Here is a 27275-nt window from a genome sequence, read left to right as displayed (position 1 = left end):
GCTATTCTGTGTTCCCCCAAGTATCCCAATAAAAATGGTACCTCACTTGCGTGGGTAGGCCTAATGCTCGCGACAGGAAACGCAACATGGCACATCACATTTTTACATTGAAATCTGATGTGTTTTTTGCAAAGTGCCTAGCTGTGGATGTTGGCCTCTAGCTCAGCTGGAACCTAGGGAAGCCTACCAAACCTGTGCATTTTTTAAAACTAGACACCTAGGGGGATCCAGGATGGGGTGACTTGTGGGGCTCTCACCAGGTTCTGTTACACAGAATCCTTTGCAAACCTCAAAATTTGGCCAAAAAAACACTTTTTCCTCACATTTCGGTGACAGAAAGTTCTGGAATCTGAGAAGAGCCACAATTTTCCTTCCACCCAGCGTTCCCCCAAGTCTCCCAATAAAAATGGCACCTCACTTTTGTGGGCAGGGCTAGCACCAACTAAAGGAAATTGCCCAAAACACAACGTGGACACATTATATTTTTTCACAGAAAACAGAGGTGTTTTTTACAAAGTGCCTACCTGTGGATTTTGGCCTCTAGCTCAGCCGGCACCTGGGGAAACCTAGCAAACCAGCGCATTTTTGGAAACTAGACACCTAGGGGAATTCAATATGGGGTGACTTGTGGGGCTCTGACCAGGTTCTGTTACCCAGAATCCTTTGCAAACCTCAAAATGTGGCCAAAAAAACAAGTTTTCTTCTCATCTCGGTGACAGAAAGTTTTGGAATCTGAGAGGAGCCACACATTTCCTCGCACCCAGCGTTCCCCCAAGTCTCCCGATAAAAATGTCCCACAACACAACGTGGACACATTATATTTTTTCACAGAAAACAGAGGTGTTTTTTACAAAGTGCCTAGCTGTGGATTTTGGCCTCTAGCTCAGCTGGAACCTAGGGAAGCCTACCAAACCTGTGCATTTTTTAAAACTAGACACCTAGGGGAATCCAGGATGGGGTGATTGTGGGGCTCTCACCAGGTTCTGTTACACAGAATCCTGTGCAAACCTCAAAATTTGGCCAAAAAAACACTTTTTCCTCACATTTCGGTGACAGAAAGTTCTGGAATCTGAGAAGAGCCACAAATTTCCTTCCACCCAGCGTTCCCCCAAGTCTCCCAATAAAAATGGTACCTCACTTGTGTGGGCAGGGCTAGCACCCACTAAAGGAAATGGCCCAAAACACAACGTGGACACATTATATTTTTTCACAGAAAACAGAGGTGTTTTTTACAAAGTGCCTACCTGTGGATTTTGGCCTCTAGCTCAGCCGGCACCTGGGGAAACCTAGCAAACCAGCGCATTTTTGGAAACTAGACACCTAGGGGAATCCAAGATGGGGTGACTTGTGGGGCTCTGACCAGGTTCTGTTACCCAGAATCCTTTGCAAACCTCAAAATGTGGCCAAAAAAACAAGTTTTCCTCTCATTTCGGTGACAGAAAGATCTGGAATCTGAGAGGAGCCACACATTTCCTTGCACCCAGCGTTCCCCCAAGTCTCCCGATAAAAATGGTACCTCACTTGTGTGGGTGGGCCTGGTGCCCCCGACAGGAATAGATCACACAACGGTCAATGTTGGTCCTTACATGAGGGAGCTGTTGACCCTGGGGTGATCCATTCCTGACGCAGGCACTAGGTATAGGCACTCAAGTGGGGTAGTGTTTTTATCAGGCCAGGTGAGGAATCACTGGGTGGTAGGAATTTTGTGGATCCCAGCATATTCCTGTGGTTTGTGTGACAGAAATGCGAGAAAAATAGAGTTTTTATTCAACATTTCAGCTTTGCAGGGTATTCTGGGTAAGAAAACTTTGGGGAATCCACACAAGTCACACCTCTGTGGACTCCCCAGGATGTGTAGTTTCCCGAAATGTTTGGGTTTAGTATGTTTCTCTATATGGCCGTCGGACCCAGGAACAAAAACACAGGTGCCTGCCTTTCAAAACCAGTTTGTTTTGTGATAGATAATTTTGATGTCTCCACAATACGATTTGGGCGGTGGAATTTGGGGCTGAACTAAATTGGGAGCTCCCAAGAGAGCACTCTCTCTCTCTGCTTGCCGCCGCATTCACCTGCTCTCTGGGTTGGGTTAACCCACTATTACCCCGTTGCACAGACTGTGCTTGCGAAGGGACAGCAGGACTGTCCTCATCACCTCCCTCCTCATTTATTGGAAGAGGTGTTATCGAATGTGACTCCTCCGACTGAAAAATCACTCCCAGAGTCTGCGCCATTGTCCTATCCCTCAGATGCTGTCTTAGTATCTGATGTCTCAGTCTCTGATCCTATGTCAGAGCTGTCCTCTATAACCCGAGTGACGGCAGCAGTCATCCATCAAGATGCCATCTCTGCTATTGGCTAAACTGTTGCTCTAAAACAGTAGCCTATGTAGACAGTCACAAAATCAATGGTGTGTGTGAGATATGTGCAACAGTAGAGGCCACCTTACCTGCTCTTCTTCCTCACGTTCTTTCAAGACACTAAAAAAACACCTTGTCACATACCATTCGTCACAGTCTTTAGCACCTCCTGCGCCCAGTCCAACAATCATTATTGGTGCTCCCACTCTCTCCTCCTCGGATTCCCTCATTACCACCCAGCAAAAGTGCCCTTCATCTCTCCATAGCCACCCCCACCCCGCACATACATTTCCTTTGTATTATAGAGCAGGTAATGGCTGACTTTACTAATGTACTCAACTATTGACTTAAAATACAGATTTGCTTTGCAGTAGGTATATAAACCTTCTGTGCTTCTTTATGGCACTAAAACTGCCACTAGACAAAAGTCTGATCCTTTTGTAGCAGAAACATAATCACAATACTTACTTGACTTTTTTATTGCTGCCTAAAAGCTACAGTTGAAATGCGTCAGTTGAAGTATGTGCATTGCTTTGAAGACGCAAGCTGCAACTGCAAGACAACTAGTGGCAAATATATATATATATATATATATCACTTTTATATGTGGGTCTGGTTTTCTTGGGGGCCGATTGCAGCCCCCAGGGAAACCATACATGTATTGACAAAAGTGATCTATATATATATATATATATATATATATATATATATATATATATATATAGATCTATCTATCTACATAGATATCTATAGATAGATCTATATATATATAGATCTATATTTTTTTTAGTAGTTGTATGGTTTCCTTGGGGGCCAAAATGGTCCCCAGGGAAACCCTAAAACTAAAAAAAAAAAATTGCCCCCACAGGGGGTCGCCCTGCCCACGGGCGACCCCCTGTCCATTTCTTTTCTTTTTTTTTTGTATTCTTTTTTTTTTTATTAAAATGTAGGCCCGGGGGTGTGGGGAGGTGCGATCGAAAGTGATCACGCCCCCCCCAAGGGACACCTACTTTAAAAAAAATATATATGCCGACCCCCCCCCAAGTGAAATCCCTGGTGTCTAGTGGTGTTTCCTGACCGCTGATCGCAGCTGTGCTGCAATCGGGGGCCAGGAAACACTTTCAGGAAGGCCTTGTAAGAAAGGGGAGAGTCTCCCCTTTCTTACGAGGCCTTCCCGAACGCGGGGAAGGCCATTTGGGGCCGTTTCCCCCATCGGAGCAGGAATCGGTCTTACGGCCGCTTCCTGCTCTGATGGGGAAATCAACAAGGTGACGTCAGCGCGCCTCGCGGTGCGCTGATGTCACAAAGGGGCGGGTGGGTGTGGGGGGAGACTCGGAAAAGCTTCTGTGTCTCCCGGGGATAAAAAAATAAAATAATAAATCCTCCCTGGTGTCGGCCACTGGTCGTGACCCGCACCAGGGAGGTAGTGTGGGCGTCGGCCAGTGGCCGACGCCCGCATTTAAAGGGTTAATGGTTTAATATCTGACTACTTCCCTTTGTTTAGATGAGTCAGTTATCTCCTCTTCTATTGATTATTGCATTAAATCATTTTCTAACCACAATCTACAAATATTTTGGGCTTTCATATTGGGGACTAACAGATTAAAATGTCAATCTATGAGGATGATGTTCTTTTACACTTCTCTCATCCTGATAAAACTCCTCTAATATTTTTAGAACAAGTGCCAGTGTTCTCCCTACTGTCTAGATATAGGTTGAACACTAACAAATAAGAAAGGATTCCTCTACATGTTTGGCGTACTAAACAGCTCCTTACCTGTGTGGATCTTGCTTGGCAACCCTCTCAAATAAAATATCTAGGTTTATGGTTCATCAAAATGATTAAAGATACAATCAAATTGAACTTTGACAACATTTCCAAGAACATCAATTGTACAATTGTACACTGGAATCCTTTCTTTTCCTTATAGGGTAGACTAGGCTCTATCAAAACTATATTAACACATTTGATACAATATACCATTTCTATGATTCCAATCCATATACCCATCCACTATTTTACAAGAATAGTTTCTACTCTTTCTACAATGTTTTGGAATGGCAAGACATCAAGAGTAGCCTGATCAATTCTAAAAAAAAGGTAAACATAAGAGTGGACTTAATTTTCCAAATTTTAGACAACGTCTTTTGGCCTTTTCTTTTAAACACTTGCCTTACTTCCTTAATCCTGGTCAACTACCCTATTCTCCATTATGGTTATCATTAGAAAATCTTCTCATCTTCCTTGCCAATTTTTGGGAAAAACTATCATTTATGACCAAACTTCCCAATTTAAATATCTCTGTCATTGTTGGCTTTTGTAATATATTGAATCCTTGGATCCCCTCAGCTCGCCCTTCACCAACTCGTTTTCAACAACAATACATTTGGCATAATAATTTTATTCCAGTAAAGAATAGCTCTGTTTATTGGAAGAAATGGAGAGGCAGAATACGCTATGTCTATTACATTCTTTTTGTTTACAGTATGTCTACAGAATGTTACACTGCATATTTTCTGAACCCATGTCACTGCAACTCCATTCCGGGTCTCCTTTCCCTTTCCCATCCTCCACAAAGTTTTATTTAGTTTACTGTACTCACAGTATCCTATCTCGCTACCAATAAACACAATAATTTAAGTAATCTTTTTACTGCCCCATGTCCCATCTCTAAGACTTTGCTGTAGATCTTACATTTATTAAATCATTATTAATTGTTGTTGAATACTTTATTAAATTCAAACTTAAAAAAATAGAGCCCAATAACAGCGCTTGATCAATCATGCTGCAATCCATAGCGTAGTGTTCTTTGGTCCTTTCCAACTTGAGCAGAAGTGCCAGTTTAAAGACAAATTATTGCAAAAAGCAGAGTATAGTGAAAAAAGAACAAGACAGTTTTATATGATAACTTGACCAGTATCTAGCAAGCTTTCAAATGGATGCTTTGAATTTCCAGTACAAGCATCAGTGCTAATGAAAATAAAATGGTCAAGTGGAAATCTAAGGATACTATAAAGAAACACAAAAGAGTTTCAGAGGTTTTAAGTATGCATAAGAAAGCATGGGTACTAGCACAAACACAAAGCAGTCAAATTTCCTTAAAGAAAGAGCAAATGCCTTTCATTACAGAAAACTACTTAATTGCAAAGAAACACAGAAAATAGTTGTAAAACAACATGAAAAAACTTAAAATGTAAAAAATGGTCTGGGGGGTCTTTCTACAGTGTAAAAAGAAATTACAAACTTCCATAAAGAAAGAAAGAAGGAAAGAAAGAAAGAAAATTCAAACAGTCTTGACCAAGCCAGACCTAAAAAATCCAATTGTAATACTATTGTCTGCCAGTTTCTTGGCTTTGAGAAAGAAGGGAAGAAAGAAAGAGGGACTAATGAAGGAAAGAAAATGGAAAAAAAAGAGGAAAGTAAACAAAAATGTAGGAAAGAAAGAAAGAAAAAAGGGAAAAGAATAAAGAAGGAAATATAGAAACAAGGGAAGAAAGACATAAAGGAGGCAAAAAGATGTGAGGAAAGCCAGAGAGAAGACAAAAAGCAAAGAAAGAAGGCCAGAAAGACAGAAAAAGTTAAGAAAAAAATGAAGGAAGACAGACAAAAACAAAAAAGACGGGAAAGAAAAAAGGAATAAAAAGAAAAAAGAAAGAAGAAAGAAGGAAAGACGGCATGAATCTAAGAAAGAGACAGAAAATAGGAGAAAAGAAAGTAAAAAGAATTCAAAAAGACAGAAACAAGGTGAGAAAGCAAGAAAGAATTACAAGAAAGACAGAAAAAAAGGATGAAAGAAGACAAGATGAACAAAAAGGAGGAAAGGGAAAAAGAAAGAAAGAAAAAGAAAGAAAGAAAGAAAACAGATACGGGGACAAAAAGAAAGGGGGAAGGAAGAAAGAAAAGAAGCAAAGAGAGAAAGGAACAAAGAAAGAAGGAACAAAAGAATGAAAGAAGGTAAAATAAAAATAAAATAAAAAAGAAAGAAAGAAGCATGAAAAGAAATAAAGAAAAAAAGAGTTACAATTATTGCAAATTACACACAGTAAAGGCCAGTTTTCATCCTAGGCAAAGTTTAATAAGGAACCATTGATGAAAGTGAATCCACAATAAACGTTTCCTGTTTTGTGTGCTGTGTGCACATAAATAGAGGATAGCATGATATAAACAGTTTCAAATAGACACAACTGATGGTGTGAGACAAACGAAAGTCAGATAAACAAAGGACACTCCAAAGGTAATTTACAATAGCATTTACAGGGGATAGGAACTGAGCTTTTTGCATCGATTTTGTAGCATTAATTTTGAGGCAGTGCACACTGTACTCTATATTTACAAGTCGACTCATGTTGCCCAATGTGGCAGTGTTAGACTTTTCATCCTTGGCGTGGTCTCCCTTAACTTTTTGCCTCTGTTCCCCAGGTTGTTGATGTGTGCTGGACTCTGATTTTGCTGTTTTTGTTACTCTGGGCACTTTACCACTGCTAACCAGTGCTAAAGTGCAAGTGCTCCTGTTTAAATTGTATGTAAGTGGTTCATCCATGATTGGCATATTTGAATTACTAGTAAGTCCCTAGTAATGTGCACTAGAGGTGCCAGGGCCTGTAAATCAAATGCTACTAGTGGGCCTGCAGCACTGGTTGTGCCACCCACATAAGTAGCTCTGTAATCATGTCTCAGACCTGCCACTGCAGTGTCTGTATGTGTATTCTTACACTGTAAATTCGACTTGGCAAGTGTACCCACTTGCCAGGCCTAAACCTTCCCTTTTCTTACATGTAAGGCACCCCTAAGGTAGGCCCTAGGTAGCCCCAAGGGCAGGGTGCAGTGTATGGATAAGGTAGGACATATAGTAATGTGGTTTATATGTCCTGACAGTGAAATACTGCCAATTTCGTTTTCACTGTTGCAAGGTCTGTCTCTCTCTCATAGGATAATATGGGGGCTACCTTTAAATAGGATTAAAGTGTAGATTCCCCTAGAGAGTAGATGGACATGTGGAGTTTGGGATCCCTGAACTCACAATTTAAAAATACATCTTTTAGTAAAGTTGATTTTGAGATTGTGCGTTTGGAAATGCCACTTTTAGAAAGTGAGCATTTTCTTGCTTAAACCGTTCTGTGACTTTGCCTTGTTTGTGGATTCCCTGTCTGGGTCAGTTTGACAGTTGGGTTGTTTTTCACCTCACACCAGACAGTGACACAAAGGGAGCTGGGGTGTGATCTGCATTTCCTGATTAGCCATCTCTGCTAGGAGGGAGGGGTGGAGTGGTCACTCTCATCTGAAAGGACTGTGCCTGCCTCTGACAATGCTGTCTCCAGCCCCCTGGTGTGTGTCTGAGGCCTTGCCTGGGCAAGGCAGGATTTCACAAGAAGGTGTGAGTCCCCTTTGAAGGAAGGTGACTTCAAAGACTAAAATGGGTATAAGAAGGGCACCCAAACTTACAAACTTCAGAAACACTTCTGGAATCAAGAGGAACCTCTGCCTGGAGAAGAGCTGATCGCTGAGGAACAAGTGCTGCCCTGCCTGTGACTGTGCTTTGTGGAGCTTTCCTGCAGTGCTGCTTCTGCCTGAGTAAGAGGGCAAAGACTGGACTTTGTGTGCCTTCCATCTTGAAGAAGAAATCTCCAAGGGCTTGATGTAGAGCTTGCCTCCTGTTGTTGAAGTCTCAGGGATAGCAAAGACTTCTTCCTGCCAGCACCTGGAGTCTCTGGAGAGACCCCTACTCTGCTCTGTGGTGCCCTTCCAGTTCCTGGGACCCTGAAAGGAGAGGCTGGCAGCCTAAGGACAAAAATACACGCACCGAGCACCGTGCGGAGAAAAGATCGACGCGAATCCGATCGCGGCTGAGAAAACGACGCAACGCCGGTTCCGCCGCTGAGAAACGACGCCGCAGGAAACGCGACCGAAAAACCGACGCCCGGAGCAGGAGAAACGACGCGCAGCATCGCTGACGGAGGCTGAGAGATCGCACCCTGCGCCGCGGGACTTTCGGATCGTCGTGTGGCTGGCTTTTTCAACGCGCACCGCCGTGCCGAGTTGTTTTCGACGCACACAGCCGTGCAGGGTTACTTTCGACGCACACCGCCCGTGCGGGGTTATTTTTGACGCAAACCAGGTACATTTTCACGCTAGCAGCGCTAGTGTGGTGTTACAACTACCTAAAGACTCTTTTTATTTTAAACCTTAAAAAAATCATAACTTGACTTGTGTATGTTGGATTTTTGTCGTTTTGGTCTTGTTTTGTCTAGATAAATATTTCCTATTTTTCTAAACTGGTGTTGTGTCATTTTGTAGTGTTTTCATTAAGTTACTGTGTGTGTTGGTACAAATACTTTACACCTAGCACTCTGAGGTTAAGCCTACTGCTCTGCCAAGCTACCAAGGGGGTAAGCAGGGGTTAGCTGAGGGTGATTCTCTTTTATCCTAACTAGAGTGAGGGTCCTTGCTTGAACAGGGGGTAACCAGACTGTCAACCAAAGACCCCATTTCTAACATTGGTGACCAGCGGTCGGGATTTGGACTTGTATTTGTACTTGACATACAGTAATTAAGTGTACACTACTGTTTTGATCTCAGACCACTACGTGACCACATACTACTAGTCTTGTGATTTTTGTTTTTTACTTGGACTGTTTTTCTCTGCATTCAGTTTCTTTTTTTTCGCTGATCCCGTGATTGACTTTGCTGAAACTTCATTTGAGAACTTGCTTTTCTGTTTTTGGAACTGTGCATATTTTTTTTTAACCTCTCATCATGTCTCAGTCTGGAGATGCCCTAGCTGAAGCTGCTTTTGACTTGGAGAAATTGGAGAGCTACAAAGTGGCTCAGTTGAAGCAGTTTTGTAGTAATGTTGGCTGTCCCATTAAGAGCTCATCCAAGAAGGATGAGCTGCAAAAGGCGCTGAGGGCCTGGGTGACAGCCAAAGCAGCTGAGGGGCACACAGATGAGGAGCCAGAGGGGGAAGAGGAGTTGCAAGTCACTCACACTGATGTAGTGGGTGGGCCTGCTATGTCTCAGGGGAGGATCTCCAGGGCAGGTAGCAGTGTGTCCTCCAAGAGTCTGACACCTGGAGAGTTACAGGACAGACAGGCAGAGAGGGAGTACCAGTTGGAGCTGAAAAAGCTCAGTCTAGAGGGGGAACAGAGAAAGCTGACCCTTGAGGTGGAACAGAGAAAGCTGGCCCTTGAGGAAAGGAAGATAAACATGGCTCATGAGCTCAGTTTAAAAGAGATGGATCAGAGGAGTCAGTCCAGTAGGGATGGTGGCAGCAATTCTACAGTGCAGCCTGAGAGAAGGGTACACATCCCAAAAGACCTTGTGAGGGATTATAAGAGGGAGGATGATATCTACTTGTGGTTCAAGGGTTATGAGTCAGCTCTCCACATGAACCTGGTCCCTGAAGCTCATTGGGGGGCAGCCCTGTGGAAGCATTTTGAGGCAGAGGGGAGGGACACACTGACGGCCTTAGGGGATGCTCAGAGTCTCACCTACCCTGCCATGAAGGAGGCCTTACTTACCAGGTATGGTCTCACCCCTGAGCAGTACAAGGAAAAGTTTAGATCCTACAAGAGAAAGGAATCCCAAACATGGTTGGAATGTGTTGATTCTTGTTGCAGGTCACTGGATGGTTGGGTGAAGGGCAGTAAGGTAAACACGTATGAGGGGCTTTACAATTTAATTGCTTGGGAGCACTTGTACAGTTTATGTTTTCCAGAGCTGCGCCAGCACCTCATTGACAGCAAGCTGACTGACCCCAGGAAGCTTGCACAGGAAGCGGACCGCTGGGAGAGCACCAGGGTCCAAAAGAGGTATGGGGGAGACCACGCCAAGGGTGGGCAGGGTCCCTCTCAGACGAAAGGGGGGGGTAAGGGCAAACAGGATGAGTTCTCTAAAGGGCCCCAAACTGATTCCCAGGGTAAGGATTCCCAACCCCCCAGTGAAAAGAAGCCATGGTTCTCCAAAGGGAAGCCAATGGCAGGTGGTCCCCTACGTAAGTGCTATTCATGTGACCAGGTGGGTCATGTGAGGGGGGACCCCAAATGCCCCAAAAGTACACCGGCACCCACTGGTGCACCGTCCCAGGGTTTGGCCAGTGTAGCGCTTGGGGAGGAGTTGGTTTCAGGTGGGTGGGAACCAGCAGAAATGACCCTTGTCTCACTAGGGGACAGTGAGATGGTCCAGAGAAACCTAGTGCCTGATAACACTAAGAAGTACAGGCAATGGGTGACCATCAATGGACAGAGGGTGGAGGCTCTAAGAGACACTGGAGCCAGTGTGACTACAGTGAGGAGTCACCTGGTGTCTGAAGAGCAGATTGATCCCCGGGTACTTCACCAAGTAGTTGCAGTAGACAATTCTGAGCGCCTCTGCAGAGTGGCGCAGGTTCCCTTTGAATGGGGGGGGGTCTCAGGTTCCTGGAAAGTAGCTGTGAGTCCAACCATGCCTGTTGATTGTTTGCTAGGCAACGACCTGGAAGATTCCCCTTGGAAGGAGGTGGAACACAGGTCTCACTTGGAGATGTTGGGCCTGCCTGGGTGGGTATGCGTATCCACCCGGTCTATGGCAGCCAATCAGGGTAGTCAAGAGCCCCTGGAGCCTGAAACAGTGGCCCAGGGGACCGCCAAGAAGAGGAAAGGCAGGAGGCGCGGGAAACCCGCCCCAGAAGTTCCCACGGTCCGGGAGGAGGCAGAGCCTGAGGGTGATGCCCCGGAACCTACAGGGGAACAGGTGGCTGAACTGGGGGAGGTCCCCGAGCTGTCGCAGTGGCAGCAGGAAGGGGGACCCACCAGGGAAGTATTCTGCACAGCGCAGAAGGAGTGCCCTACTCTTGAGGGACTGCGGCAGCAGGCTGCAGCCCAGGCGGCTGGCGGGGCGCCAGGTACTCACCTGATTTATTGGGAGGATGGCCTCCTGTATAGTGAGCCTAAGGTTCCTGAGCCGGGGTCAGCTCGTATGCTGGTGGTACCCCAGGGCTTCAGGGCCTTCCTACTGGGTTTGGCTCATGATGTGCCTTTGGCAGGACATCTAGGGCAGGACAAGACCTATAAGAGGCTTGTCTCCCACTTTTACTGGCCCTTGATGAACAAGCAGTCAGCTGCTTATTGTAGATCTTGTCAGACTTGTCAGGCAAGTGGCAAGAGTGGGGGGAAATGCAAAGCTCCCCTCCAACCTTTACCGGTAGTCAGTACTCCCTTTGAAAGGGTAGGAATTGACATTGTGGGGCCTCTGGATCCCAAGACAGCCATGGGCAACAGGTTCATCCTGGTCTTGGTGGACCATGCCACACGGTACCCAGAAGCTATTCCTCTAAGGACGGTCACCGCCCCCGTGGTGGGACGTGCCTTGATGGGGGTTTTTACCCGCATGGGGTTCCCCAAGGAGGTAGTATCTGATAGGGGTACAAACTTCATATCCACTTATATGAAGTCTCTGTGGAAGGTGTGTGGGGTAACCTACAAGTTCACCACCCCTTACCACCCCCAAAGTAATGGTCTGGTTGAGAGATTCAACCGCACCTTGAAAGGCATGATTCAGGGCCTGTCAGAGCCCTTGAGGCGTAAGTGGGACGTCCTCTTGCCATGCCTTCTGTTCGCTTACAGGGAGGTGCCTCAAAAGGGACTTGGCTTTAGCCCCTTTGAGCTCATCTATGGCCACCCTGTGAGGGGACCGCTCAGTCTGGTGAAGGAGGCTTTGGAGAAAGCTCCTAGTAAACCACCCCAGGATGTATTTAGCTACATGCTGGCACTAAGAAACCAGACTGCCCGCTTCAGGAGTCTCGCTCAGGAGAACCTGGAAGCAAGCCAGGAGGACATGAAACGGTGGTACGACCAGAATGCCACTCTGGTTGAGTTTCAGCCTGGACAAAAAGTGTGGGTCATGGCACCAGTGGAGCCTAGGGCTCTCCAAGATAAGTGGACTGGGCCTTTTGAGGTGGTGGAAAGGAAGAGCGAGGTCACCTATCTGGTGGACTTGCAATCCCCCCGGAACCCCCTGAGGGTCCTACATGTCAACCGCCTCAAACCACACTTTGAGCGAACTGAGCTATCCATGCTCCTAGCGACAGATGACGGGGTGGAGGAAGAGAGTGAGCCTCTTCCTGACCTCCTGTCTGCAGGAGAGAAAGATGGGTCTGTGGAGGGAGTGATCCTCTCCCCCTCCCTGACTGAGGAACAGCAGAGGGACTGTCGCCACGTGCTGGGACAGTTCGCCTCGCTGTTTTCCCTGATCCCAGGAGTCACACACCTGTGCACACATGATGTGGACACTGGGGACAGTACACCTGTTAAACATAAGGTTTACAGGGTGACTGACATGGTCAGGGCTTGCATTAAGGAGGAAGTCTCCAAAATGTTAGCCCTAAGGGTTATTGAGCACTCCAGCAGTCCTTGGGCCAGCCCAGTGGTCTTGGTCCCAAAGGCTACTGCTCCTGGTGCCACTCCAGAACTTAGGTTCTGTGTGGACTACCGGGGTCTCAATGCGGTCAGCAAGACTGACGCACACCCCATCCCCCGAGCTGATGAGCTCATTGATCGGTTAGGAGCTGCCAAGTACCTCAGTACGTTTGATTTAACATCTGGGTACTGGCAGATTGCCTTAACTGAAGGGGCAAAGGAGAGGTCAGCATTCTCTACCCCCGATGGGCACTTCCACTTCAATGTGATGCCCTTTGGGATGAAGAATGCCCCTGCCACCTTTCAGAGGTTGGTCAACCAGGTGTTGGCAGGACTGGATGAGTTCAGTGCCGCCTACCTGGATGACATTGCTGTGTTTAGTTCCACATGGGAGGAACACCTGCAACACCTCTGGAGAGTGTTAGAGGCCCTGCAGAAGGCAGGCCTCACTATTAAGGTGAGCAAGTGCCAAATAGGGCAGGGTTCTGTTGTGTACTTAGGACACCAGGTGGGGAGTGGCCAGGTGGCACCCCTACAGCCTAAGATTGACACGATTCTGGCTTGGGAGCCTCCCAAGACCCAGACTGAAGTGAGAGCCTTTTTAGGTCTCACAGGATACTATCGGAGGTTCGTTAAGGGATATGGTACCATTGTTACCCCCTTAACTGAGTTGACTTCTAAGAAGCAACCCAAGAAAGTGATCTGGACAGAGGCTTGCCAGAACGCTTTTGATGCCCTGAAGGCTGCCATGTGCACAGCACCTGTGCTGAAGGCACCTGACTACTCCACGGAGTTTGTTGTACAGACAGACGCCTCAGAGCATGGTATTGGAGCAGTACTCTCACAGCTGAATGAAGAGGGCCTAGATCAACCCGTAGCCTTCATTAGCAGGAGGTTACTACCCAGGGAACGTAGGTGGAGTGCCATAGAACGTGAAGCGTTTGCTGTGGTCTGGGCACTGAAGAAGCTAAGACCCTACTTGTTTGGGACTCACTTCCGAGTTCAGACCGACCACAGACCCCTCAGATGGTTAATGCAGATGAGGGGTGAGAACCCAAAACTGTTGAGGTGGTCCATTTCCCTACAGGGGATGGACTTTACGGTGGAACATCGACCCGGTACAGAGCACGCCAATGCGGATGGTCTGTCCAGGTTCTTCCGCCTTAGTGATGAGAACTCCCATGAGGTTGGGTAGTTGCTCCCCACTTTTAGCTGGGGGGGACACGTGTTAGACTTTTCATCCTTGGCGTGGTCTCCCTTAACTTTTTGCCTCTGTTCCCCAGGTTGTTGATGTGTGCTGGACTCTGATTTTGCTGTTTTTGTTACTCTGGGCACTTTACCACTGCTAACCAGTGCTAAAGTGCAAGTGCTCCTGTTTAAATTGTATGTAAGTGGTTCATCCATGATTGGCATATTTGAATTACTAGTAAGTCCCTAGTAATGTGCACTAGAGGTGCCAGGGCCTGTAAATCAAATGCTACTAGTGGGCCTGCAGCACTGGTTGTGCCACCCACATAAGTAGCTCTGTAATCATGTCTCAGACCTGCCACTGCAGTGTCTGTATGTGTATTCTTACACTGTAAATTCGACTTGGCAAGTGTACCCACTTGCCAGGCCTAAACCTTCCCTTTTCTTACATGTAAGGCACCCCTAAGGTAGGCCCTAGGTAGCCCCAAGGGCAGGGTGCAGTGTATGGATAAGGTAGGACATATAGTAATGTGGTTTATATGTCCTGACAGTGAAATACTGCCAATTTCGTTTTCACTGTTGCAAGGTCTGTCTCTCTCTCATAGGATAATATGGGGGCTACCTTTAAATAGGATTAAAGTGTAGATTCCCCTAGAGAGTAGATGGACATGTGGAGTTTGGGATCCCTGAACTCACAATTTAAAAATACATCTTTTAGTAAAGTTGATTTTGAGATTGTGCGTTTGGAAATGCCACTTTTAGAAAGTGAGCATTTTCTTGCTTAAACCGTTCTGTGACTTTGCCTTGTTTGTGGATTCCCTGTCTGGGTCAGTTTGACAGTTGGGTTGTTTTTCACCTCACACCAGACAGTGACACAAAGGGAGCTGGGGTGTGATCTGCATTTCCTGATTAGCCATCTCTGCTAGGAGGGAGGGGTGGAGTGGTCACTCTCATCTGAAAGGACTGTGCCTGCCTCTGACAATGCTGTCTCCAGCCCCCTGGTGTGTGTCTGAGGCCTTGCCTGGGCAAGGCAGGATTTCACAAGAAGGTGTGAGTCCCCTTTGAAGGAAGGTGACTTCAAAGACTAAAATGGGTATAAGAAGGGCACCCAAACTTACAAACTTCAGAAACACTTCTGGAATCAAGAGGAACCTCTGCCTGGAGAAGAGCTGATCGCTGAGGAACAAGTGCTGCCCTGCCTGTGACTGTGCTTTGTGGAGCTTTCCTGCAGTGCTGCTTCTGCCTGAGTAAGAGGGCAAAGACTGGACTTTGTGTGCCTTCCATCTTGAAGAAGAAATCTCCAAGGGCTTGATGTAGAGCTTGCCTCCTGTTGTTGAAGTCTCAGGGATAGCAAAGACTTCTTCCTGCCAGCACCTGGAGTCTCTGGAGAGACCCCTACTCTGCTCTGTGGCGCCCTTCCAGTTCCTGGGACCCTGAAAGGAGAGGCTGGCAGCCTAAGGACAAAAATACACGCACCGAGCACCGTGCGGAGAAAAGATCGGCGCGAATCCGATCGCGGCTGAGAAAACGACGCGACGCCGGTTCCGCCGCTGAGAAACGACGCCGCAGGAAACGCGACCGAAAAACCGACGCCCGGAGCAGGAGAAACGACGCGCAGCATCGCTGACGGAGGCTGAGAGATCGCACCCTGCGCCGCGGGACTTTCGGATCGTCGTGTGGCTGGCTTTTTCAACGCGCACCGCCGTGCCGAGTTGTTTTCGACGCACACAGCCGTGCAGGGTTACTTTCGACGCACACCGCCCGTGCGGGGTTATTTTTGACGCAAACCAGGTACATTTTCACGCTAGCAGCGCTAGTGTGGTGTTACAACTACCTAAAGACTCTTTTTATTTTAAACCTTAAAAAAATCATAACTTGACTTGTGTATGTTGGATTTTTGTCGTTTTGGTCTTGTTTTGTCTAGATAAATATTTCCTATTTTTCTAAACTGGTGTTGTGTCATTTTGTAGTGTTTTCATTAAGTTACTGTGTGTGTTGGTACAAATACTTTACACCTAGCACTCTGAGGTTAAGCCTACTGCTCTGCCAAGCTACCAAGGGGGTAAGCAGGGGTTAGCTGAGGGTGATTCTCTTTTATCCTAACTAGAGTGAGGGTCCTTGCTTGAACAGGGGGTAACCAGACTGTCAACCAAAGGCCCCATTTCTAACAGGCAGTTATACTATGCCTGAGTCAAAATATACCTGTGCCATAACCGACTGTGCCAAGCAGAGATTAACGTAAAACTGAGTGATATTTATGGTTTCCTGAATGTGTTAACCAGCATTGGCAATGGGTGCACAGAGCCTGAAATGCATCAAAATTCCTGTGCATCTACATCCCAGGTATAAGAAATTATTCAGTTGCTGTGGTATATAAAAACAACCCATACAGAACAGTTTGACAAACTGCAATGTGCCATAGTGGTGCTCCTTCTGCATCTGGGAGTTGTGAGGAGACCACCCCCTGGTTCATTCCAGATCACAACAGCCAGAGTGGCAGGGATATCCCAGCCATCTTTTTCAACCCTCCTCCCCTCTGTCCTGACTGCCTTCATCAGCTCACACCACAGTACCTCCTCTTCCCCAAGAGACAACAACAGCAGCATCTGGAAACCAAGCAAGGTTTTCATTCCATTGCAGGATTTCCACATGTGCTAGGTGCTATGGACTGCACACATGTGAAACTGGTTCACGCTGCACATACATCACACCTGTACAGGAACTGGAAGCATGCATACTCCATCAATGTCCAGGCCATCATGGACCACCTCGGGATGTTCACCAATATGCTGGCAAAATACCAGGAGTGTGTTCATGATGTTTACATCTTCGGACACTTAGGGCCAGATGTAGGTAGGTTTCCTTTTGTGAGTTGTAAATTGCGAGTCCCAGCGACTCGCAATTTGCAACTTGCAAAAGGAAATGCAGAAGGGTGTCTCAGACACCTTCTGCGACTCGCTATGGGGTCGCAAAGACCCACCTCATAAATATTTATGAGGTGGGTCGCAGTTTGCGACCCCATAGCGAGTCTAGGCACTCATGGGGATGGTGGCCTGCTGGAGACAGCAGACCACCATGTCCGTGACTGCTTTTCAATAAAGCAGTTTTTTTTTTCTCTTTGCAGCCCGTTTTCCTGAAAGGAAAACGAGCTGCAAATAGAAAAAATACCGAAACCTTTTTGTTTCGTTTTTTTTCAGAGTAGGCAGTGGTCCATAGGGACCCCTTCCCGTTTGCGAATGAGTTACCATCCACTTCAAGTGGATGGTAACTGCGAGTTGATTTGCGACCGCTTTCGCGGTCACAAATCAACTCTACATCGCGATGCAGTCACAAATAGGAAGGGAACACCCCTTCCTATTTGCGAGTCGGAATCACATTTTGCGAGTTGGTACCGATTCGCAAAATGTGATTCTGCATCGCGTAAGTGCTTTTGCGCCTCGCAAACGGCATTTTTCGCCGTTTGCGAGGCGCAAAAGCCTTCCTACATCTGGCCCTTAATCATCAATGAGCGCTTCTGGAATGGGTGATATGGGAATGCCCTACTTGTTGGGAATTAAATCTGAAGTACATACCAGACCTACTAACAGTAAATAATGTATGACAAAATAGCCATTTCTGTGTCTGTCAACTAAGGGCCATACGTATGAGGGGTGGTGTGCCTCATACTTGACCTATGCATCATGGCACATGTGTAATGCAGACCCCAAAGGTACACATTATTTTCGGCAAAGTCACATTGTGTGCCGATGATTGGAGTAAAGATCCAAAGCAATGCAATGCTGTGAACACAAACACCATGTTGCAAGGGTGTCTGTGTCTGTGCTAGGCTGTCCATTGTGTGTCAGTGCAGGGGGAAAAGTCAGGAATGTGCTATATGGCCTAAATACTGTGCAGTACTGCCCTTTCTCAGCGATGCAGTTCAGTGTCGATTGGTGACTTGCTGCACTGCAAAGTGGCACATTCTCAAATATCTAGGCCCTTGCATTATGTGCACATAGTGGACCCAATGTACTGTAATGTGTAGACATTGATGTCCCACATCGCCATTCACTCGCTAATCGGTCCATGGCAGTAGCTACAGCACATCAGTGACTAGTAATGTGTCATTTCACTCTGTGGGAATTAATGCAACCACATACTCTGCACCGGGTAACGATTCAAGATTAAAACCATGTGGTAGGCCACAAAAGCTAATATGAGTACAAAGGCAACACAAGAGAGAAGTGTACCATAAGTGTCTCCTCAATGTGTACATACTTCCCCTATCAGTCAAGCTCAACAGTTTAAGGGGAGTGAAAACAAGTATTTTGGAAAATGGGTAAGTGTGTCACACAAGGCAGTGCACTTGATGTTGATGAAAGTGTCAGGAGCAACAAGGGAAGCAGTCTTTTGAAAGGCTATGTGTGGCATTCTATGTCAGTGGAGGCCCCAGACATGTAAATGGCAATACTGGATCACAATTTGGCAGCAACAGTACAAAACAAACATATGTCTCACCCATACTGACAGTCAACGTACAGACATACACTTAGGTTTAAAGCCGCATTGACAGATGTAACCAATGTGAAAGGTGACCTTCTCTGTGGTGTGAGTTGCCCAAATGATAAGCATATAAATTCAGCAATGTGAAACTCACAAAGTCTACCACAATGCTGGCAAACATGGCATAAATCAGTCATTAACACTGAATAAAATGCAACCTGGACAAGGTACCACAGTGTACTCAGGATACCAATCTCAACATTCATTTGCCACAGCAATGATGATAGAATCATGTCCTACAGGTACCCAATCCCCTACAAGTTACAGTAAGATACATAGATATGAAAACCAACAAATTGTGTCCAGTTCTGTGGCAGACAGATATTTGTTACAACATCAGTGTGTCCTACAAAGAGATGCCCCACATTGCAACACCTATCAGTCAAACCAAGTGCAAAATGACAGACTGTATGACGAAAAGCAACAGCTGAAGGGTGTTCAGCTATCCATGGAATGTTTGGAATGCACCACATGTATGCACAAAAATCACATGCTAAAGTAAGTGAACAAATCAAAGGCTGTGTCATTGGCAGGCAGTGAAGCAGCAACATCAGTGGTTCCACAGGGACATATGTGTGTGTGTGAGTGTGAAACAGTTTGGCACTGTAACAGCCTGCCTAGGGATGACTAGATGGGCAAAAGAAACATTAAAATATTGTCACTTTGCAGATGCAATGAGTGCATCTAACCTACAGTGCAATGAATCTCTCAAATGACCTATCTCAGTAAGCTACTGCCTAAATATTACTGTCGGTATGTAGAAATGTCCCAACTGTCAGTGCATCAACATTGTTTGCTATGACAGAGTGAACTGGAAGAGACATGTGGAATAAAATGGGAAAATGTATATGTAACAAATAAAGTCAAATACTGGTAAGAATGAGTATGAGTCATTCAGTACACATAACAAACATGAGCAGGAATGTGGGTGTAACAATCGCAATAATCATTTACAGAAATATGTTTTTTTCCTAATTTCAGCTGCCCATGGGCCATGACCCCTATTGGACATCCCCCCATAGAGGTTGAACAACAGTATAACCAGGCACTGAGCAGAACCCGGGTCATTTTTTAAAGAATGTTTGGTGTACTGAAGTCCCACTTCTGCTGCTTGGACATGTCGGGGGAGATTGCTATGCTCCCCCATGGTGTACAAATAATCCTTTTATGTACCATCCTACACAACATATGTGTACAAACAAATGTCCCATAACGACGAGGACAGAGGAAAGACAGAACACACAATGGCTGGTGTGCGGTGACACAACCACATTGTGCAGAATTTCTTTGCATTAATTTTCATTTACTGGATTGAATATCAATTATGAACTGAGTTGTGCAAAATGTAAATAAATGCATGTACACAAACTCAGTGTTTGAAATTTAATGTCACAGTCACTGCAAACGTCAAATCACTCATATCTCCTCAACTTGTATTAGGGCTCAAGAGGTAGCAATCATGTTGTCATAGGAGTTGAGCTACCTTGGGTCATGGCTTCCCTCATTCAGACCACCCACACAGCAATGCCATGTGATGCAGTGTTTTGCAGGAAAGGGACAGGACAGGCAGGTCATATATCCATGATGGAATTTGTTATTCCTGTCCTCATGCACTAGCAGTCTTGTTGTATTCTGCAGCAACACAGTGTGTTTTAGATGCCACTGTGTTGGAACCCAGACCACCAAATGCGCCCAACTCAATGTAGTGTGTCTCAATAGTATGGCAGCACCTTGCCATAGCAATATGCAATTGTAGATGTGTAATGCTAACATCTGAATATCCGAAGAATACTGCGATGTGAACAGCTCGGTTTCACGTGGATCACAAGTCAGAGAATACTGTATATGCATATGCAGAAACAAATTGCACACAAACAGATTGAGAGAATTTTAACTGAAGTTACATTTGCATGGCAACATATTTTTTACCTCTGACCTGAGTGTAGAAGTGCATTGTTTAAGGGTTTACAAATTTGGGACCATTCCAAAGGGGAAATGTAAGTAGAGTGTGTGCCATTACAAATGCCTGTGTGAGGGAATGCAGTATCTTTGGATCATGAGACACATACAAAGTCCTGCACTCAGAGTACTAACATTGACAGGATAAGCCATATGAGATTTGAATATCACCAGTTAATTTGACTATCTGGCCATGTCAGACTTCATGAAGGGGTTGAAACCTGTAACACAGTCACCCATGGCAACATCAAGTTTGCTAAAATATGTATACGTGATAATACCATCTGCAGAACTTGTGTGGATATGGAAGACATACACAACATAAAGTGTGCAGTGTGTAACAGTGTGCACTTGCTGAGATTCTGTGGGTTGCTACAGGCTGTTCAGCTTCAGATCCTCTACCACAGTCTGTGGGGAGTGTAGTTCCAAACAGTGTGATGACTCATAATGTCTGTTTCTCTCCCACATATGTGGAACACAGTATAGTCTACATATTGTCCTAAAAGATTATCAGTTTGCCATATAATGGGCCTGGCTACACAGTGCTGCTCAGATAGTCTTCCATCGTCACTTCTATGTCAGCAGGCAAATTGCAAAAATTAGTACTGTAACTTACAATACACTTTTAAATCTTGCATATTGCTCTGTGTCAGGCCTGCATTAGCTGCCTAGGGAAAATGCAGGTTCACTTGCACCATGAGGCAAGGAACCAACTGATACATGCAGGAACATCTGTCACTGTGATGTTTGCATCTTTCAGCTAATCAATATATGAAGTGAGCCATTCGGCTCCATCAATATGTGCTGCTGTACACAGGACACAACAAAATGTAAAGTAACAAGAAGATGCAGAGACCTAATTCCATGTAATGTCACTCCTGACAAGGTACTACGTTCTTAAGCATTTGTTTGCTTGGTGCTGTCTCTTGGCAATTGCATAGATTTTCATCTAATGTGAATGGCTATCCACATGTAAAGTTAAAGGAAGCTCTCTCAGCTGCACAGTAAGGCCATATAGTGATTTGCTCTTTTTTGTGTTACTCTGGATCAATCACACTTGTCAGGGCACCTCAAGCAGGACTTGTCATGCTCAAACTATAGGCAAACAGATATGCTCCACAAAATTAGCAAGGAGCATTGTGCATGCATCGCACATAGGCCCTCATTACAACCCTGTCGGTCGGTGGTAAAGCGGCTGTAAAACCACCAACAGGCTGGCGGTAAAAAACTGGAATTATGACAGTGGCGGAAACTGCCAACATAGACAGCCACTTTAACACTCCGACCACCACGGCGGTTCAAACAAACAGCATGGCGGTCACCGCCAACAGACAGGCGGAAGACAATGTACCGCCCACACTATTATGACAGGCCAATCCGCCACCTTTTCTGGGGCGGATTCAATACGAACAAAAACACGGCGGAAACAGGACTTGGAAGGGAAAACACTCACCTCTACACACCCCACGAGGAACCAGGACGCCATGGAGCCTGAACTCCAAATCCTCCCTGCGATAGTCTTCCTGCTACTCTACAAGGAGCACGAACGACGGCGGCGACGACCACGGTGAGTACTGCACCTACAACACAGGGGAGGGGGGAGGGAAAAGAGAGTGGCACACACACGCAACATGCAACACCCCCACCCTCACCCACAACAACATACACACAAATACATGCTGCAACATTACATTTACACCCCCACAAGCCCCCCCCGGAAGAACGCAGTGACAAAAGGAAATTATTGTAACCATTGTAATCAAGAATAATCCATTAGTCAAAATTTTATATACACTATAAACAATTATGTACACCAAGAATTCAAGTCCAGGTACTGCACCTACATAGTCCGTGGATCACTGGGCCCAAAATGCATGGGCGAGGCCCACACTCGATACCCAATCGAAATGGAGAGAACACTGCAGGGGCATCAGATCGAATTAAAAACAGGCACCTCAGGGGGAATGGAAGGGGGAGCACCTCAGCCGGATGAGTGCATGACGCCAGCTCCACGAGGAGGCTCCATGCCCAGTGATGTATCCTGGGGAGTGCAAAGCCACAGTCTCTCAAGTCTCTCCAGTGGGTGCTTTGACCACTGCTTTATCCTGGGGATTGCAAAGCCACAATCTCTCAAGTCTCTCCAGTGGGTGTTTTGACCACTGCTTTATCCTGGGGAGTGCAAAGCCAAAGTCTCTCAAGTGGATAACAGTCTCCACTGGTTCTGGAGGGGGCTTTGTGCCCAGAGTGCTTCATCCTGCCAAGGACAGAGGTAGTGGATGTTATTCTCCACTGGTTCTGGAGCTGGCTTTGTGCCCAGAGTGCTTCATCCTGCCAAGGACTGAGGTAGTGGATGTCTTTCTCCACTGGTTCTGGAGGTGGCTTTGTGCAAAGAGTGCTTCATCCTGCCAAGGACTGAGGTAGTGGATGTCTTTCGCCACTGGTTCTGGAGGGGGCTTTGTGCCCAGAGTGCTTCATCCTGCCAAGGACTGAGGTAGTGGATGTGACACTCCACTGATGGTGGTGCAACATGCAAGCTACCCAGGCCCCTGGAACTGACCATCAGCCTCATACGAATGACCACTGGGGTGGTGCCACTGGCTCAGGATGTCACGGGGCCACTGGCGGCTGGGTCAGTAGCGGTGGTGCTTGCGGCGGTCATTGTGGCAACGGTGCTGGTGGCTGCCTGACTGACTGGGGTGCAGGTGGCTGGCTCACTGACTGCTGTGCTGGTGGCTGGCTCACTGACTGCCGTGCTGGCGGCAGTGTCAGTAGCGGCGGTGCTGGACTCACTGACCGCGGTGCTGGTGGGGGGCTCACTGACCGCGGTGCTAGCGGCGGTGTCAGTAGCGGCGGTGCTGGGCTCACTGACTGCGGTGCTGGTGGCGGTGTCAGTAGCGGCGGTGCTGGTGGCGAGCTCACTGACTGCGGTGCTGCTGAAGGGCACAGTGTCTGCAGTGCTGGTGAAGGGCTCAGTATCTGGGGTGCTGGCAGCGGTGTCCGTGGCGGCGGTGCATGTGGCGGTGCCCGTGGTGGTCTTGCCTGCAGTGCAGGTGTTTTGGCCTTCTCCCTCCGGGATGTGGGCAACTTTTTCTGTTTTGGAGGAGGGGGGATATCCTTGGCCTCACTCCTTGGGACACTGGCAGCCCTGTTGCTTGGCGCACTCCAAAATCCGGCTATTGCTGGCACCACTGTGCCCGGTGATGTGGTCGCTGAGGTGCTGGGTTGGGACCTGGAAAGGCGGGCCCTAGGGGATGGACGGGGTGGGGGAGGTGTAGGGAAGAGGTCAACATTTGATAGGAAAAGCTTTTTAGACACGCTGGGATGGGTAGATGGAGGGGGTTTGGGAGTGGAGGAAGAGGTAGTGGTTGTAGGAGGTGTTCGTTTGCTGACTTTATGTGAAGGTGCAAGGGCTGGAGGCTGTCATGACGTGGATGGCTGTTGGGTGGGTGTGTGACTGCGTTTGTGTATTTTGGGAGGAGTGCTCACAGAAACACAGGGAGAGGACACAGGGGATGTGTGAATGGTAGTGGGGGTGGTGAGTGCACATGAGCGGTGTGTGGTGATGGGTGTGCTGGTGATGGAGGTAGTGGCTGAAGATGTAGTGCATGCAGGTGTGAGTGGAGACGTGACAGGGAGGGAGGAGGGAGACGTGGAGGTGGGGGACACAGTGGAGGCAGTTGATGTTGGTATGTGTGCATGGGTATGAAGCTTGTGTGAGTGCCTGTGGGATGTGTGGTGCTTATGTTTGCCAGAGCCACCCTTGTGTGTTGAGGTGTGTGCATGCTTGTCTGATGGTGTGCTTGGGATAGGCTGAGGTACTGGAGATTGGGTCTGGGTGGAGGAAGTTGGAGGGGGGAGGCTGGACAGAAGGACAATGGCTGCCATCAGTGCAGAGCCAAAGCCTGAAATGCTCGCTGTTGGGCTGCATGGCCAGAATGAATGCCCTCCACGTATGCATTTGACTGTTGCAACTGCCTCTCTACACCCTGGATGGCATTCAGAACGGTAGATTGCCCAACAGTGAGGGATTTCAGGCGTTCAATAGCCTCCTCACTGAGGGCAGCAGGGCTGACTGGGGCAGGGGCTGAGGCGCCTGGGACGAAGGAGATGCCCGCCCTCCTGGGTGAGCGGCAACAGGACACACGCCAAGGGGCTGATGGGAGGGCGGTGCTGGTAGGGGAGGTGGCAGCTGTGCCTGTAGATGCGGTGGGCACAGAGGGAGCTCCCATCAGAGGAGGAGTCGGTGTCGCTGGCCTCTGCTCCTCTCCCCACCGTGGAGCTCCCCTCGCCTCCATCCCACTGACGACTTCAGACTCCGTTGTCTTGCCCACCAGGGCCATGTGGGATGCAGCTCCCTCCTGCTCCTGTGGCACAGCTCCTCCACCTGATGATGCTAATGCACACAAGAACACGGAGACCACAAAAAGGGGGGAAGAAAGAAGAAAGACATGTTCAGTGCATGCAATACCGCTACTGTTGGCGGACACTACAGACAAAGCAGCCCTCTGCACTACACCATGCATGCCAGAGTTCCCTAATTAATCACAGGGACTTGGGCTACATGGACTATGCCCGATTTCTGCACACATGGAAGTCACAGGAGCCTGACTAGGTGTAAATGGCTCTTACCACTGGTGTGGTTGGGGTGCCACTTAGCCTACCTCACAAAGGGTCCTTTCCTACAAAGCTTGACCTAGCCTAGGGGAACCCACTGCCCACCTCCCCCACCCAGACAACTCAAATGCGCGCAGCATCAGATGGATGTGACGTTACTCACCCCATTGTGGCTGCTGTGATGCCCTCAAGCGCCCATCCAACTCCTGATACACCACCGCCAGGATCCAGAACATCAGGGGGATCATGGTACGATGGGAACCACTCCCACGTTAGGAGGCCATCCCCAGCTGGGCCTCCGCCGTCTTCTTGCTCCTGCAGCGAATGTCCTCCCATCTTTTACGGCAGTGGGTGCTCCATCTGTGGTGGACCCCCAGGGTCCGGACGTCCTTGTCGATGGCACGCCAAACATCCTTCTTCTGGTGGGCGCTGACCTACAGAAATAGTACAGGGGAAAAGAAAAAAACGTTAACCGTCTGGACCATCACAGTCTTGTCCCACGTTCCCACCCTTGCCCTGACGCACATACACTCACCCCCGTATTCATGCAGGCCTCATCCCCCCCACTGTATCTTCCATCCACACCACTCCAAACAGGCATTGCCCATACAGCATGCTCACAGTGTACTCACCTATTTGTCTCGAGGACAGTAGAGTAGCGTGTCTTGGGGGAGGATCCTATCCACTAGTTTATCCAACTCCTCCGATGTGAAGGCAGGGGTCCTTTCCCCAGACACATGAGCCATCGTCGCTTCCAGACTGAGGTCACAGCAGCACTTGCAGTGTAGGTCCTATCCTGTCGAAGATCAGATATCAAGTGAGTGAACAGATAGAAAATGGCGGTCACGTCTGCGGCGGTGCGTACCGTCACCGCCGGCGTACATCGTCATTGGCTCCTGGGACCCATAGGGCCCAATGTTAACCAATACAGGATTGCGCTGCGGTCTTCAACCGCCTACAGCAACGGTGTACAACGCCAGCGCAGTTACCGCATATCCCCTTGTCACACATTACAGGTCAGGCAGCCGCCATTTCAGGGGGCCACATGGCATTACTTTGAAATGTGTCACACATATCTAGGGCTTGCATACACACAAAGACAGGCAGATAGCGGATTGACAAATGTGTGCAATAAAATTGTTTTTTTACTACCTCAGTGTTGGCTGACTCTGAGCTCGCTGTTATCATCCATAGGGCACGTCTGCTGGGGCAGGTGAGGAAATGGCAGCATCCTCTGGTGTACAGACCGCTGGTGGACCTGTCAACAATGTAAAAGAGACATGTAATAGTCACCTACAGACTTGATTGTGCCGCAATCCAGGATCTGTGCACCCAGTTGGAGCCAGACGTGATGTCAGCTATCCGCCATCCCACAGGATTCCCCCCACTAGTACAGGTCCTGTCAGTACTCCATTTCCTGGCAAGTGGGTCTTTTCAAACAACAGTGGCCATAGTATCAGGGATGTCCCAGCCTATGTTCTCAAACGTGTTGTCTGCCCTGCTGAAACACATGCGCAGCTACATCGCGTTCCCTCAGGTGGAGCATTTGCCTACAGTGAAAGGTGACTTCTATGCCCTGGGACATATCCCCATCATAGGTGCCATTGATGGGAAACATGTGGCCTTGGTCCCCCCATTCAGGAGTGAACAGGTGTACAGAAACCGGAAGAGCTACCATTCAATGAATGTGCAGATGGTGTGTTTGGCCGACCAGTACATCTCCCATGTAAACACCAAGTTTTCTGGCTCAGTGCATGACGCTTACATTCTGAGGAATAGCAGCATCCCTTCTGTGATGGGACAAGTCCAGAGGCACCATGTGTGGCTAATAGGTGAGGACAAGGACCCTATACCCTGTGAATAGTTGTCTGGGGTTGTCCCTAAGGGTTAGTGTGTGTCTAACAATTGTCCATTGACATTTGCAGGTGACTCTGGTTATCCAAACCCGTCATGGCTACTGACCCCAGTGAGAAATCCCAGGAAAAGGGCAGAGGAACGCTACAACGAGGCACATGGGCGAACTAGGAGAGTGATAGAAAGAACCTTCAGCCTCCTGAAGGCCAGGTTCCGGTGCCTCCATATGACAGGTGGTTCTCTGTACTACTCACCAAAGAAGATGTGCCAGATCTTCGTGGCCTGCTGTATGCTGCACAACTTGGCTTTGCGACGACAGGTGCCTTTTCTGCAGGAGGATGGTCCAGAAGGAGGTCTTGTGGCAGGTGT

This window comes from Pleurodeles waltl, chromosome 3_1 (assembly GCF_031143425.1).
Source record: "Pleurodeles waltl isolate 20211129_DDA chromosome 3_1, aPleWal1.hap1.20221129, whole genome shotgun sequence".
NCBI lineage: Eukaryota > Metazoa > Chordata > Amphibia > Caudata > Salamandridae > Pleurodeles > Pleurodeles waltl.
Note: the sequence above shows the minus strand (reverse complement) of the source record.